Consider the following 17,350-nt stretch of genomic DNA (forward strand, 5'->3'; position numbering starts at 1 on the left):
TTTTACTGGGGCCAGTTTCGAATTGCAGCCGTCCGTAAGTGCCTTTTGAGAGCGGTTTTGAAGGAGTCAAGGCATTCGGCATGTCCTAATGGCTGTTGGTAGGGTGTTCCACATTGTCGTGGCATGGGAGCGAAAATAATTTAGTTCCTTGTTTGTGCTGAATCTGGGTTGAAAATGGTTTGTTGAACTCCCTCTGGTGTTTCCCAACTTCCCAGTTAATAAAAATGACATACTTATGCTGGAATAATGCAGAGCAAATAGTAAGCAAACAGTGTTTTTAATCGTACATCTCATGTCAGATCATACGGAACCTTAAGTCAAATCATTTGGTACAAACAGATTAACTTTTGCTTTATTCAAATCAACAGACATCATTCAGGACTGAGTTAAGGCCAAGATACACAGACCAAGATACACAGACAACAATCTATCAATATTATGTTAGACAAAGATCAATCAAGCAGATGTACAGTAAACATGACATTTTATCAGAATTTACATTGCAGCAAATAACTAGACAGTTAGCCTATGGCTTGCGTCACTCAGTGTAGTTTAGTGCTAAATCACGGTGTGTGGGTTAATGGGAATGCTATGAAAGACCTCAACTACATGAAAAAGCCTGATAAAATGTCACATCTCCCAAACATTTATGATCAATTGCGTTTGTCAGCCTATTAAGTTATGCTCATGGATTTGATTTTGGTCATCATTGCCCACTACCCATCACTGCTCAAGACAATACTAAACAAACTCCTTTGCCTGAAAATATTGCCCATATAAATTTAGTACAACGGGCAGCATGAAGCCGTTTAAAATGTGGGTACATTCCGAGGCAATAGAAATGTGCACTTTAACTTGCAAAACAAATATAGCTGTTAATACAAACCTCACCAAATACAAACCTCACCAAACACTTGCTGCTATTGATACCTGACAAGATGCACCATTTCAGAGACATCACAAACTAAGTTTTACTTACAGAATCTATACCTATACAGTCCCCTGAAACAACACTCATAACTGTGAGTGACTGTGAACGGTCTTTTGAATTATTTTGAAAAACAAGGATCACCAAAAAAAAAAAAAAAAAAAAAAAAAAAGAGAGACATGTGTCAGAGGAGTGAAACAATTTACTAAATTGTGTAAATAATATTTTCCACACTCATTTCACTTTTGGTCAAGTGAAGTGAAATGAAGCTACTTTGCAGTGTGTCCCCCTAAAGGCTTTTATAGAGTATTTAAAGTTTTAAATATCAAGGGGGGGGGGGGGGGGGGGGGGGGGGAAGTGGAACAACACAAATCTAAATGCACTTTAAGAATGATACAAAGTGTCATAACAACAAGCATCAAATCACTCCCGACTAACTGATGGATCCATCTTAAGTCAGTAAACCTGAGTTGAGATTCACGAGATCCTATTTCTATACAGCTTTTGTCCTCACACGTCTCAATATTTGCCATGGACAATGAAAGGAGAAAGTAGGTCAAATGTCCACCAAATATGGTGTAAATATGTGTGGCAACACGAACATTAAATGCCATTGACAATGAAAGGAAAATGTACGTCATATGTAGACGAGGAAATCAGCTAACCAATCACATAAATTCTGTTGTTCATGAGATGTAGGCCTATAATGATAAGAGCGCCCATCAACTTCACATGGGTGTGTTTTTTTTTAGAGTTCAGACTGTCCTTTACAGCTCAAATGCAAGTGTGTGTGCGCACGCGTGCGTGTGTGTGGGGGGAGAGGGGGGGGGGGGGAAGAAAGGTAGAAATAACAGAGTTCTTTTAAATTTGGTCAGTTAAGCAAATTACTATGAAAATGGAAATATTGGCAGCTTGGATCCGAGATAAAAAAAAAACTGATTAGAAAAAAACATACTGAAGTCAAGGTGGTCTTCAAGTTCCTCCTTTTGAATGAGACGGATTCTTGGATTGGTCAAGTAGGAAGGCTTCACTCTCCAGCATTGATGCACCGATGAGTTTTTAATGTTTTATACTGAGTAAATAACTTTCCACATTTATCACACCCAAAAGGCTTCTCTCCTCTGTGAATTCTCTTGTGGGTCACAAGGTCATTCAGTTGCGTGAAGCTTTTACCACATTGGTCACAGCTGTAAGGCCTCTCTCCAGTGTGCATTCTCTTGTGTCTCTTCAGGGTAGACATTTCAGTGAAGCTTTTCCCACATTGGTCACAGCTGTAAGGCGTCTCTCCAGTGTGCATTCTCTTGTGTGTCTTCAGGGTAGACATTCTGGTGAACTTTGTTCCACATTGGTCACAGCTGTAAGGCCTCTCTCCAGTGTGCATTCTCTTGTGTCTCTTAAGGGTAGACATCGTGGTGAATGTTGTCCCACATTGATCACAGCTGTAAGGCCTCTCTCCAGTGTGAATTCTTTGGTGAATTTTGAGATTGTAAACTGAAGTGAAGCCTCTTCCACATTGATCACAGCTGTAAGGCCTCTCTCCACTGTGCATTCTCTTATGTGTCTTCAGGGTAGACATTGCAGTGAAGCTTTTCCCACATTGATCACACCCAAAAGGCTTCTCTCCTCTGTGAATTCTCTTGTGGGTCACAAGGTCATTCAGTTGCGTGAAGCTTTTACCACATTGGTCACAGCTGTAAGGCCTCTCTCCAGTGTGCATTCTCTTGTGTCTCTTCAGGGTAGACATTTCAGTGAAGCTTTTCCCACATTGGTCACAGCTGTAAGGCCTCTCTCCAGTGTGCATTCTCTTGTGTCTCTTAAGGGTAGACATTGCAGTGAAGCTTTTCCCACATTGATCACAGATGTAAGGCCTCTCTCCAGTGTGCATTCTCTTATGTGTCTTCAGGGTAGACATTGCAGTGAACTTTGTTCCACATTGATCACAGCTGTAAGGCCTCTCTCCACTGTGCATTCTCTTATGTGTCTTCAGGGTAGACATTGCAGTGAAGCTTTTCCCACATTGATCACACCCAAAAGGCTTCTCTCCTCTGTGAATTCTCTTGTGGGTCACAAGGTCCTTCAGTTGAGTGAAGCTTTTACCACATTGATCACAGCTGTAAGGCCTCTCTCCAGTGTGCATTCTCTTGTGTCTCTTAAGGGTAGACATCGTGGTGAATGTTGTCCCACATTGATCACAGCTGTAAGGCCTCTCTCCAGTGTGCATTCTCTTATGTGTCTTCAGGGTAGACATTGCAGTGAAGCTTTTCCCACATTGATCACAGCTGTAAGGCGTCTCTCCAGTGTGCATTCTCTTGTGTGTCTTCAGGGTAGACATTCTGGTGAACTTTGTTCCACATTGGTCACAGCTGTAAGGCCTCTCTCCAGTGTGCATTCTCTTGTGTCTCTTAAGGGTAGACATCGTGGTGAATGTTGTCCCACATTGATCACAGCTGTAAGGCCTCTCTCCAGTGTGAATTCTTTGGTGAATTTTGAGATTGTAAACTGAAGTGAAGCCTCTTCCACATTGGTCACAGCAGCGTCTTGGTTTAGGTTGGTCCTGGTCTGGACAGGTATCTGAGGTAGAAAACATAGATCTGATAAGAGCTGGATTCGTGCATCAATCTGCCTTCAAGTTCAGACCCAACTTTATATATTTAGTTGACCAGGGTCCCCCAGGAGTCTATACTTGGTCCTCTCCTTTTTCCCTCTATGGCAAGTCTCTTGGTCAAAAATAGCCGATCTACAAGCTCAAATTGTGTGAGCATTGTGAGCTTGTAGATCTGCTGTTAGTGAAATGTTCACCCGTAGATAAACATGGTCCGGACCGAAACGGACCCGTGTATGAATGAAACACACAGGTTTTATTTATCTAAAACAAAAAACAGGTGGTCATGTCATGTCAAAGTTGGGTCAAAGTCGTACACGTTACTCACACACATTACCGCAGTGAAATTTGTTCTCCGCATTTGACCCATCTCTTGGACCGGTAAGCTGCAGTGTGCGCCGCGCTCGGGAATCATTAGTTGATTTGACCCCCAATCCAACCCATTGATGCTGAGGGCCAAGCAGGGAGGCATTGGGTCCCATTTTTTACAGTCTTTGGTATGACCCGGCCAGGGATCGAACCCCCAACCTTCCAGTTTCAGGGTGGACACTCTAACCACAAGGTCACTGTCTGGTTACCCATACCGTACATAGGTATTATGACATGACCACCTGTTTTCAGTTTTAGATAAATGCACGTGAATGAACCTGCACTAAATAATGTCTGAAATGGGACAGAGGAAAAACGAACCCGGTCCGAAATAAACCGAGGATAATTAAAATGTATTAGACCCGGTCTGACCGTCCGGTCTCGACCAGACCCGATGCTCAGTTAACGCCAAAATAACCATGGTATTCAGATTAGCAATTATGTTTGTCAGTCGGCTCCCACCGCCCCGAGAGTGTAATCACAGAGGAGCTGCGTTGTGTGTTCTGTTGCAGAGAGAACATTTTCGACTTTATATACACCGTATTACTGCCTTTCCCACAGATAATGACATGCTCTACACAGATGATGTTCCAACTTGCATCTTCCCACTGGCTTTTGGATGCGTTTCACCTTGCTAAAAAAAAATACTCCATTTGGGGCGGACCCATGCTATCCTCTGATCTGCGTGGCAATTCGTAACGTGGTGCTAGACTTCACTTTCAAACATGTTTGTAACTTCAAACTCCATTTTAACCATGATAGATTAATTGAAAACACACGTCATTGGTTTAAGTGAAGTTCTAATGATTATAAAAAATAAAATCACACCTGTGTGAACTGAGCGGTGAAACTATGCTGTTATTGTTATAGGTACTGTACTGAACTCTAGTGCAAACCCAAGGTCACATAGATATTTAAAAAAATAGATGCCTCATTGGCCGCTGCAGTTCGTTGGAGCGATGTGTGTTGGAAGAGGGGCGCAATAATGTACACTGGGGGAGGCAGTACGCCAGAAGTGTGGAAGGCACGTTACGTCACGCTGCCACTCAAGTGATTACTGGTCAATCACAGCGCATCTTTTCCAGGACTTATCAGACCCAAACATGAGCTCTGTGACACACGCTTATGCTTCCGCGGTGTTTCGCAAGGAATGTCGGGAAAGTTTTGCCCTCCCTTGAGCACATATGCTCCAGAGCCGGAAAGGGCATCTACCTTTATATGTCATATATAAAGTATCAGTATGACACCCATGTGAAGTGTCTAACTCATGTTGATTAGGTGATGTAATGGTGATGTAAAACAAACGGTGCCAACAAACATTTATGCTATTAACAATAAAGAGACAATATGACGTAATGAGTTACAAAATGACGTAAGTTTTCCCTTCATTGTCAATGGTGTTTATTAAACAAACATTGAACTAAAGACAAACATTAAACCTGTATATAGGAGTCCCTCAAAAATACGCCGGCAAAGTTCTTTCCCCCCGACTTTACAAGACTCAACTGGGTCTTTCAAAGCCATCGGCGGGTGGATAATATTCTATGAAACGCTCTGAATCCTTGGCAAGGGCAGATTTTAACTCTGGCGGTTAACCCATTCTGAACGGGAACCCCTTTTGGTGGTTTAAGCATTATGTTATGCTTTAGCCATTGAAAAATCTACATTTCATAGCAAGCTCATAGCACGGCACAGAGTGCCACGCTACGAGCTTGTAGGTCTGCTATTTTAGAAAAATGGTGAAAATGTAGTACAAATCTTTGAATATATATTCTTTCAGAGCCAACGTTGTTTTTAATTTATTTTTTATAATTTTTATCCCACGACTTTGTAACCCATTTTTCACCCCTGTGTCAATTATCTAATGTGATCCTGGGTCTTAATTTCACACATCTTATATTTAATAGTGCAACACCAACTGAAGCAATCAAAATGTATTACTATTCTGAAATATCATGTTGTGATAAATGATGTGGTATCGGATCGGGATAGAGTAGACCGACATACTAGCTGATACAGATAAAATCATTTTAGGCAGTATCGGCAGCTTTTCTGATACCGGGACAACTCTACCAATAACCAGTGATCAATAGTTTTATCCATAGCTTAGGAGAGTTGGTCCTCCACTTTTTCATGTCAAGGACGCCCAAGTTGAAACCCTGCAGTGTGCTAGTACAGTAGGAACCCCAGAAGAGAACATTTGTGTTAAAAAATTGTACACATGACATCCAACGTGTTGTGCAGTAATCCACCACACAGCTTTGTCGCTTGCCAAAAAGAACAGATCTACATGCTAATAATTGTAACAGTGAACATAGTTAAATGTTTACAGTAACATAGTATTAAAACAGTACCTATTAGACTAAATGTTTACAGTAGCATACAGTAGTAAAACAGGTCATACCTATTCTGTGTAACTTGATCACTGGTAACATGGCGGCCTGCATCACTGCTGGTCTTCTCTTGAGATGTGATGATGAACCATCCAGACCTCTCAGGTCATCTTGGGAAGCTCTGCTTCCTGTCCCTGGAATCAAAACAGCATTTAGTTTATGCACCACCACATACCTGAACAAACAGCAGGTCTGCTGCAACTAAAGAATATATATACATATTGCCATGCTGTATTGATGTTGGTACCATAGGAGATAACAGGCAAACATAAAAATTAAAAAATCTTCTACATTCTCTAATTGTGTAGACCATACATCCAAACAGAAAGGTTATATTTGATTGCATTAAACGACATTAAACTGACTATGTCACTCATGATCACTTTGCCACTTGATTTGCCATTCACTGTATGTGTATTCACACACACTTGACTAAACACCCACACAAAGCCCATTTTACTGACAAAACTACAGCGTTTTCATTGTCAAACGAGCAATATTTCATACCAGCATCATTCATAAAGTCTTACCTTGTTGTCTGTGCATGGTCAGAGAGTTTATCGGGCGTCCACCCACTTCTAAAAGCACCACTACAACACTGCATATACCGATATCAAAGCAACAACAAAGCCCATTTAAAGTAAACTGGTCACAACTTTTAGAATGAGGTAATTATCTGGTCCACCGTCCACTCACTGCACTGGTAAATCTGTAGTGGGGAACCCATTTCACCTGATGGAAGAGAATCACAATCACATTGGTTTCAGCCGGGGTTTCAGCATTGTCTGAACTTGTGAATCAACACCGCCCCCATCTGGTGGAGTCAGATTAGAACCCATTTGCCAGAGTTAACTTCTGGATCAAATGTGACTTTTTTTCCCCTGAGACTGTGTTGTTTGTCTGGGTTTATAATCCTGATCATGGGCACAGTACATTACCCGTTAGTAAAAAAAAATTGATCTGAAATAAAAGACAAGTAGGCTACTGTAAAATCATTTGTTTTATTAAAAATGTCTCCTTCAATCAAGTACAGTATAGCAAAAGAGTATAGATATTGTGAAATGTGTGTTAAAGTGTGTCATTTATAAACAAAACTCCAATATTACAAACAGTGCTACATTACGCCGCGAGTGAAAAGAGAATCACCAAAGAAAAAGCTGAAAACCACAATATTCAGTGCTCAGCCCAGAGAAACCAAAGGGTAATAAATAAAAGAAAACCTAATTAATTAATTTCAGATACAGTACATATACAAAGTGCAACATACACAAATACCCTTTATATCATGACATTATAAAATATTAGTTATTATGCACAACCAGAGAGGATAGAGCCTTTTCCATCATAGCCCCCACATTATGGAATGCGCTCCCCCCAATGTCAAACTGGCCCCCTCCATTGAGACCTTTAAATCCCACCTAAAGACCCACCTCTACACCTTGGCTTTTAATCCCGGTTGAGTTTCTATGGTCCATGTTTTGTATCCGTTTTGTATTTTTCATATGTTTGCTGCTGTTCTCTGTGTTTAGCTACAGTGTATTTAGTTTTATTCTTCTGTACAGCACTTTGTAAACTCTGAGTTGTAAAATGTGCTTTATAAATAAAGTGAATTGGATTGGATTGAACATTTTGCAATGCTGGTTCCAAAAGAGACAGTCGTGTAAACACATTAAGACATTTTCTTCAGTTTGGTCGAAATATTTACCGACATACATATCAATAATATTGCATCAATAAACATAATATAAGTACAACGCCCACTCCAGAGTTAACTTTGTACACACCATAGTCGGGGAGCCACAGGCCCAAAATTGGACAGGACCTGTGATGTCATGCCGTACTTTTTATTTGTGTTTTTTCTATTCATTTATTTAGTCATTAAGGTCCACAGAATGAGAGGTCTGCTCTGCCGGAAACATGGCGGAAAAAAAAGTTATGGCCATTTTTGTATACCACACCATACTGTAGAGTCTACAGTATGGTGTGGTATACAAAAATGGCCATAACTTTTTTGGGAAATGTTGCCTTATATTGGTTGTCTACAGTGTAGACAACCAATATAAGGCAACATTTCCCAAATTTCACCATGCTTTAAGTAGCATGTGACAATCGTGACATGTCAAACTAGGGGCTTTTCATGATTCTGAATCCATTCCAAGCATTAGTTTTGCATGCAAAACACTCCTTGGCCTAAATTCGGCCTGACTCCAACATGTGCCAAAAGCCTTGGCGTGAATACTTGACAGCACCTTCAAGTTTGAAAAACATCATGCAGCTCTGTTGTCAAGACTAGCCTTTTCAAACGCCACCTGCGTGCTCACCAAGGTCAAGCCACATCTAAACAAACTAAACAACAAATTAAAAGTCCATAGACATGTCATGTTTAAAGTGCTCTAAACAAACATTAAAAAAGCCACTGACTTGGCTGCCACATACAATTTACAATTTAGGCATTTAGCAGACACTCTTAATCCAGAGCGATTTACAATAAGCAAAAACAAAAAGCATGGCAATACATCGCATAAATAAAAAGTAGTTATCATGAAACATGCGTAAGCTAAGAGCGTAACAGTGGAATATCTAGATATAATGAAACTATACATATAAACTATACATATATATAGATATAGATATATACTATAAAGTGCTATGACTACATAAAATGCAAGTCTGTATAAGTCTGTATAACATGCTATCTAAGTCTACATAACGTTCTATCTAAGGGGCTAGGGTGCTACGGGCCATGATGGAGTCTGAAGAGGTGGGTGGGTTTTCAGACTACGGCGGAAGATTGGGAGTGAGGCTGCAGTTCTGATTGTGATGGGAAGTGCATTCGTTGCTTTGAATGCCAGCATCAGAGTTTTGTTTTCTGTGCGACCGGGAGCCAATTGAGGGAGCGGAGAAGGGGGGAGACATGTGAGAATTTTGGCTGGTTGAAGACCAAGCGAGCTGCGGCATTTTGGATCAGTTGGAGAGGCACATGCCGGTAGGCCAGTAAGGAGGGAGTTACAATAGTCAAGTTTTGACAAGACTGTTGTCTGGATTAGGAGCTGGGCTGATTCCTGGGTCTAATTTGTCGTATGTTATAGAGTGTAAACCTATAGAGTGTAAACCTACATAACGTAAAAGCCAGACGTTGGAGGGCCTAGCGGCTCTGAATGTGCAGTGGTGCTGTGTGAAGTGAGGGGCGCTCTTATGTTTGATCAGACACATGACGTAAATTCTCCATTCATTGTCAATGGGAATTTAATGTTTGTGTAAGACAAAAATTGACACTACTGAATATAGCCCCTCAAAAAATGAGTGGACCTGTGACAATTTGGTCCGATTCCGACTTTATTTTCTTATAGACCCAATTTGCTCCGAGATCTGATCTTAATGACCCGACGAGGAATCCATGATTCTGACCAAACGGCGTCTGGAAGAGGAGCATGTCAGCTGCCTATTGCAAGTGCTGGCCAGCTACATCAACCCAGCAGGCTCTACAGGTTCCGTCCATGTTGGCGAGGGCCCTACTGGAAGCAACGGGACAAAGAGTGGCAGCGCGGCCTGGCCCTCGATGCTGCGGGTGGTCCTCGGCCAGTCCTGCCTCATCCCGGTCATGTCCTACTACCTACGCAACGACTCTGTGATGGACATGGCACTCCATGTTCCCCTGTATCGGGCGTTGCTGGAGCTGCTGCGTGCCATCTCTACCTGCGAGGCCCTGGTGCCTCTACTGCTGCCCCTATCCGGGGAGGAGGAGGAGGAGGAGTGCTCTGAGGGACAGAGCTCCATGAGCATGCTGATGGCCAAGATGAAGAGCTGCATAGACATGTACACCAACCGCCTCAGTGCAAACAAACAAACAAACGAACTAAAACATGTAACGTATTCTGGCACAAACCACCAAGGCAAGGGCGGTGGCGTGGCAAAGACGGAGAGTTCGGATGCAGAGCCTGATGACTTGACACTGTTGGTGTCGGACATCCAGAGAACAGCCGAGATGGTTTGCGTCGGAGATCTGATCTTAATGGCCCGACGAGGAATCCATGATTGTGCGCCAGTGTTTTCAATTCAAATCAGCCTGGCAGGCAGTGGCAGCTGGCTTGCCGTGCAGTATGGTACACGATGCATGCAACATTGCACAAGTTAACAGCACGTCGCAGGCACCCACACGGTCACACAGTAGTACGGGGTCTTCTCGCTGCAAATTGGCACACCACATGCTCATCTATGGATGGAGATCACCACCATTGCATTCAAATCATTGTAACTAGGCAACGGGCAATGACATGGGTGTCCAGTTCATTCATTTGTAAAAACGTGGTCACACGGGCCATTACTCAACACAGCTTGCAACATGGCGTCCGTTAACATGAAGCCCCTGCGTTCCGCTCCGGTCGACGGTCCCAAAGCAACGCCCATGACCTCGGGACCAGACGCCGCGAAGGGACTCCACAACTTTTCCCCGCCAGGCATGATGACCTCCGGCAGTCCTCTACTGTTTGGACAACTCGATGGTAACTCCTCAGGCTCCACCGTGGACGTTCTCTATCAGTTCGGCACAACCCAGGACCCCGGAACCAAAGATAGGATTCACTCACTTCTACAGTGGGTCCGCGATGTGAGCAGGGGCTCGTCCTCCGTCCAAGGTCATTCTCCCTCAACGGCCGGGGCTTCCGCCTCTTCCTCGTTGGGGGAGTATGGTGTCCTCGAGCCGTCACCCTCTCACCTCCAATGTGTTGCAGCTATCTTGTGGCACAGCCATGAGCTGCCCGTTGACTATGACCTACCAGCGCTACTGGACCGAGAGCTCTTTGAGCTGCTGTACAACTGGTCTGTGTCTCCGCCCTGCAACGTGGCAATGAAAAAGGCTGTGGACAGCCTGCTGTGTTCCATGTGCCACATCGACCCAAGCTACTTATCCCTGCTCATGTCCAGGATGGACATTGGGATGGCGTCCGGCGATTTCCAGCTACCACGCCGCCGCCGCCGCACAAAGAAGCAAGATGCCGAGCATGCAAGGCAGAGGGTGCAACCTGACGGCGAGCATGAAGGGCTGCTGATCAATTTGTCACAGTCACAGCTGGCAACACTAGCGGCTGCTTCACAGTCCCCGGGAGCCATTAATCAGCTATTAGACTCTGGCTTCCCCTTGCTGCTGGTCCGGAGCTTGTACCAGCTTTGCTGTGGCCTCCTAGCCAATGCCAAACTGCCTCTGCCCACAGGTGCCACATTCCAGACACCCAGCCAACCACTTCTGCCGGAAAAGCTGGCCGTTCCGATGCTGTGCTTCCTGACAGAAGTGGGGAACAGCCACGTCGTGAAAGATTGGTTCGGTGGATCGCAGGTCAGCCCGCTGTGGTCGGCCTTGCTCTGCCTGTTGTGCCATTCCAGTGCCAGCCCACATGCCAACACAGCCAGTGCCTGTGCGGACAGTGCTCAATCAATGAAGACTCAACCTTCGTCCTGCGACTCACTGGCGTCGTCAGACCTGGCTGGTGGTCTCACCACTCTGGAGAACGCCGCGGTGGCTTTCTTCCTGCAGTGCATCTCCTGCCACCCCTCCAACAAGCGGCTTATGGCACAGATGATGTGTGAGCTCTACCAACCGGCATCCCAGCCAGGGAATGTGCCCAAGTCTGGAAACTTCTCTGGCGTCTGCCAGCTTTTTACGCAGCTCATGTTGGTCGAGGAGAAAGTCACGGTTTCTGTCCAGTCCTCTTGTCCCCTGTATCAACAACGATGCGAGGACAAAAACGCCATCAGCCATGTGATTCAGCACCCCATGTATGGAGCAGGCCACAAGTTCTGCACCCTCCATCTGCCGATCTCCACCACACTGGCTGAGGTCCTAGACCAGGTGTCGAACAACCCAAGCACTACAGCCACAGCTGGTTTAAAGCCCCAGTCTAAGCATGTCCCATCTACACCTCGGCCGGGACAAGTTATGAAGACGCAATCGGTTTGTCATCGGATGACCTCTTCGCCCGGTATGGACCCAACTGCCAAATCCATCAGTCTCGTCCACCTCTACCACAAACTCATTCCAGGTCACCCCCTCCCAGTGGAGCTGACCCTGGCTCAGCTGCTGACCATCCTGTACAACCGCAAGCTGCCACAAGGTCACCATTCCATTGACCTGACGGTCAAACAGAACTCCAACCCGAGCCCCTCCGACGGTGACATGCTGAGCAGCTGCACCAAGGACAGACCCATGAAGCCGGTCTTTGAGGACCAGAATACGGCCATGGTCGAGTCTCTGGAGGCCAGTCCCATCGAGTCAATGCTGCAGGCCTTTGCCAGCACGGGTACTAGTACTACAAACATGTTACCATTCCACCTGCTGCAGGCACTGTTCAGCAGCACTCCCCTGACCACGGCAGACGGCGTTCTGCTGCGCCGCAAGGCCCTCGAGGCCGGTGCCATCAACCTCATCCTGTCCCACCTCTCGACCGCCAGTCACCACTCACCTCACTTCCCAGATGCGAGGGCCAACGCCTCTGGAGGTACCACCAGTCAGAAGAAAACGCTGTACTGGGCCAAGGGAACGGGCTTCAACTCCGGGTCCACCGACCCCGTTTGGAATATAGAACAGACTCTGACCAAACGGCGTCTGGAAGAGGAGCATGTCAGCTGCCTATTGCAAGTGCTGGCCAGCTACATCAACCCAGCAGGCTCTACAGGTTCCGTCCATGTTGGCGAGGGCCCTACTGGAAGCAACGGGACAAAGAGTGGCAGCGCGGCCTGGCCCTCGATGCTACGGGTGGTCCTCGGCCAGTCCTGCCTCATCCCGGTCATGTCCTACTACCTACGCAACGACTCTGTGATGGACATGGCACTCCATGTTCCCCTGTATCGGGCGTTGCTGGAGCTGCTGCGTGCCATCTCTACCTGCGAGGCCCTGGTGCCTCTACTGCTGCCCCTATCCGGGGAGGAGGAGGAGGAGTGCTCTGAGGGACAGAGCTCCATGAGCATGCTGATGGCCAAGATGAAGAGCTGCATAGACATGTACACCAACTGCCTCAGTGCAAACAAACTAAAACATGTAACGTATTCTGGCACAAACCACCAAGGCAAGAGCGGTGGCGTGGCGAAGACGGAGAGTTCGGATGCAGAGCCTGATGACTTGACACTGTTGGTGTCGGACATCCAGAGAACAGCCGAGATGGTTTGCGTCGTTACCACCGGCTTACGGCAAGCTAATCAGAAGTTGGTAGAGTCTTCAAATAAGGCGCCTTTCCAGCCCAAATCCCTGTCAATCCGACGCACCTTGGAGAAGTACGTTGCTGCCACAAAAAAGCTCCAGTTTGACATTTTTGACATGGTCTCAGAGGATGATAAAGGGAAGTTGGTCTTCCACGTCAACTACCATTGGTCATCACAAGTGACCAATACCAGTAATGCAAACAGTGCTGCCCGTGCCCGCCGCCTGGCACAGGAGGCCGTCACTCTCTCCACCTCTCTGCCTCTCTCCTCTTCCTCCAGCGTGTTTGTCCGATGTGACGATGAGAGGTTGGACGTCATGAAGGTTCTCATCACGGGCCCGCCCGACACTCCATATGCCCATGGCTGCTTCGAGTTTGATGTGCACTTTCCCCAGAATTATCCAACCTCCCCTCCAATGGTCAACCTGGCAACCACGGGGGGACAAAGTGTGCGCTTCAACCCCAACCTCTACAATAACGGATATGTATGTTTAAGTATCCTCAACACGTGGCAAGGGAGCCCAGAAGAGAGATGGAACCCACAGACATCGACCCTTCTACAGGTACTGGTGTCTCTGCAGTCTCTGATCCTGGTGCCCGAGCCGTACTTCAACGAGCCGGGTTATGAGGGCATGCGTGGCACCTCCGGCGGCACCCAACAGTCCCGCCTGTACAACGCCAATATCCGGCAGGCCACCGTCCAGTTGGCCATGCTGGAGCAGATGCGCAATCCCTCCCCGTGTTTCAAAGAGGTGATACATAAGCACTTTTACCTGAAACAGGCAGAGATCTTGGCCCAGTGTGAGAAGTGGATCGCAGATGGCGGAACTGCAGCGCTCAAGAGCCACACGGCCCAACTACGAGACCAACTTCTTAGGCTGCGCTGCCCAGAGGGTCTGGAGTCCAAGGAGGAGTTCTCGGAGGTGAGCCAGGACCAACCCAAGGCTCTGGTGGCCACCAAAGCAAAAAAACTAAACAAAAGCTCTGGTCAAAAACCTCCCCTCAAGCCCCCAGCCAGCCTAACAAGTTGTGTCACAAATAGCCCATTTGGTAACCCTATAAGCCCCTAATGGTATAAAGGTAAAAACTGTATACCATATCAAATTTGTAAAAGAAGTTAAAACTGAAAGACACTCAGTGGAGCATAAATCGCTGTCAGTGATCAACAATATGACATCATTGTCATGCAAATGAGTTCCACGTGGCTCCGTTTTTGCAAGACATTGGATCAGTGGATCTGAGATTATGAATTCATTAAAAAAACAAAAAAAACAACATGAATTAAATTAAAAATTAAAAGAAATCTGATAAATTCACTAAACATGACAAATATTTGGTGACCGTCTTCCTTCACTGATCAGCTTTGCCGTTTACCAAATTAGCCTGCTGACAGACAGGGGTGAAAACAAAATCCTACCTTCGGCCTGGTGGAGAGAATGCATAACTTGTGTCTCTACACACATTTATCACCTCACTATATCATCCCGTATGTGTGCCAGGCAACTAATGGCCATAATACAGAAACAAAGTAAAAAGCATGCACATCCATCCACTCACTAAAGTTTGAGGTGCTGGGCAGAGGTCAGAATTCAAAAGAAATAAAAAAAATACAAAATGTATTGGTTTTCACTATTTAGACATGACGTTTCGAGCCTCCCTGGCTCTTCATGTAGACTGGTTTTATTGATAAATCCCTCAGATTGCTTAAATGTCATGTCTAAATGTTAATATTATGCTTTTAACAAGCACAAAAATATACATGGTTTTGTGTTTGCCTACCTAGCCTACATGCGTAGGCTACCTAGCTCTACCGGCAAGATAGTCCATATCCATAGATTGCAAATATTCCTAATACATCACAGCCACAGAAAACATCATAATGCAGTTCCAGTGCTCTGGAGTCTGGGTAACAATGAATTGCATTTTTATAGCGCTTTTCCAAGTGCTCAAAGCACTTTACAATGGTTCATTCATTCATACATTGGGAGGTGAAGCGGCGAACAGTCGACGCCAGCGTCCTCACTTCCCACATTCACACACCAATGGTGGCGAGCTCACACCGACCGACTCATTGGAGGCAATGTAGGGTTCAGTGTCTTGCCCCATGTGGACAGGAGGAGCCGGGATTCGAACCGCCGACCCAGGGATCATTGGACGACCTGCTCTACCTCCTGAGCCACAGCCTCCCAAGGTACTGACACACACACACACACACACACACACACACACACACACACACACACACACACACACACACACACACACACACACACACACACACACACACACACACACACACACAGGATCATTGGACGACCTGCTCTACCTCCTGAGCCACAGCCTCCCAAGGTACACACACACACACACACACACATTTATATGTTTGTTTTTTTCATTAATACAAATGTTCTGCCAGAACCTTCAGTGACAAGAGATGACAGCCTGTACTCACGGATAGGGTTGAAATCCTTGTGAATTCTAACGATTCCGGTTCCTTAGTGATTCTCTTTTAACGTTGTGATTCCTTAACAGGTCGCTGCTTGCAGTTATATATTTTCTATATTTATTTAGCAATTTCCAAATATCATAAATGTAGCTTTACTTAGGTTTAGCAATTCCTGTATAATAATAATAATAATAATAATAATAATAATAATAATAATAATAATAATAATAACTAGAAAAAGTGCCCTTCTGGGCACAGGTCTAGGAGGATAGGAGTGTGTGTGATGTTTGGCAAAATGTTTAGGAGTAATATAAACATGTTTTTTGGTTTTTGTTTGTTTCTTGCAACAATTTTCTTCATTTTGTTGAGGAAATGCAGAGCCAGATCACCCATAGCATCTCCACCTTTGGAGTTACATCATGGCAGGATAACTATACAACTCAAACCTAAAAAAAGTGGTCTTGCCCTTTAAAAGCCAAGACAAAAACTCGCTGGCAGGGGGTGGGGATTATTCGTGGGTTTTAGTCTGGCAGCAAACGAGTTAACATGGCCACGAACTTATTGAAATTCTTATCATACCGTTTGGAGTGGAGAGGTTTCCCCGCAGCGTGATGACGGTGCGTCGTTACGGGACACGACTCACTGACCGGAGTAGTTTCCTCCACGGTGTCGACCCGCTGGTGATCCTGCGGAGGTTTTTCTCCCGTGTGGAGACGGCGCTGGTGATTCTTCAGAGCGCTTAAATGACCAAAACTCTTGCCGCACTGTACGCAGTGGAAGGGTCTCACTCCAGCGTGGAGCAACTGGTGGTGCTCCTTCAACGTATCCATCCGACTGAAGCCCCTGCCACACTCTTTACAGCAGAACGGCTTTTCTCCGGTGTGGACGCGCTGGTGCTTCTCCAGGGAGCACAGATGACTGAAGCTCTTGTCGCACCGCACGCAACGGAAAGGCTTCTCCCCCGTGTGCACGCGCTGGTGCGACTGCAGCGAGTTTATCTGGTTGAAACTCTTGTCGCACTGCGGACACCGGAACGGTTTCTCGCCGGTGTGGAGACGCTGGTGTGTCTCCAGGTGAGCCAGGCGACTGAAACTCTTGTCGCACGGTGCGCAACGGAACGGTTTTTCCCCGGTGTGGACATACTGGTGCCTCCTCAGAGTACTCGAATGGCTGAAACTCTTGTCGCAGTGGTTACAGTGGTAGGGTTTTTCTCCCGTGTGGACACGCTTGTGATTCTTCAGAGCGCTTAGATGGTCAAAGCTCTTGTCACACTGTGTACAGATGTGAGTTTTCTTTCCCGTCAAAGTCGGTCGGCGTGTCTTCACCTCGCCCGGCCGAGTTAAACCGGGTATTTTATGGCAGGCCGCTGAGGGAATCCGTCCGTTCTTTGGCGTTTGGCAGTAGAGGTCGCTGCTGTGGAAC

The 17,350-nt window shown here is 45.9% G+C and overlaps 1 long non-coding RNA gene across 1 annotated transcript; it reads right to left on the reverse strand.

The window, feature by feature from the left end:
• Nucleotides 1–2,777: 2,777 nt before the first annotated feature.
• On the reverse strand, nucleotides 2,778–6,938 carry LOC306917410. The gene is made up of 3 exons (XR_013789164.1): nucleotides 6,823–6,938; nucleotides 6,304–6,426; nucleotides 2,778–3,499 (listed from the first exon to the last, which is right to left on the reverse strand). It is a non-coding gene; the product is annotated as an uncharacterized lncRNA (long non-coding RNA).
• Between the last annotated feature and the right edge of the window lie 10,412 nt (nucleotides 6,939–17,350).

This window comes from Electrona antarctica, assembly GCF_951216825.1.
Source record: "Electrona antarctica genome assembly, chromosome: 24".
NCBI classification, from domain to species: Eukaryota; Metazoa; Chordata; class Actinopteri; order Myctophiformes; family Myctophidae; genus Electrona; species Electrona antarctica.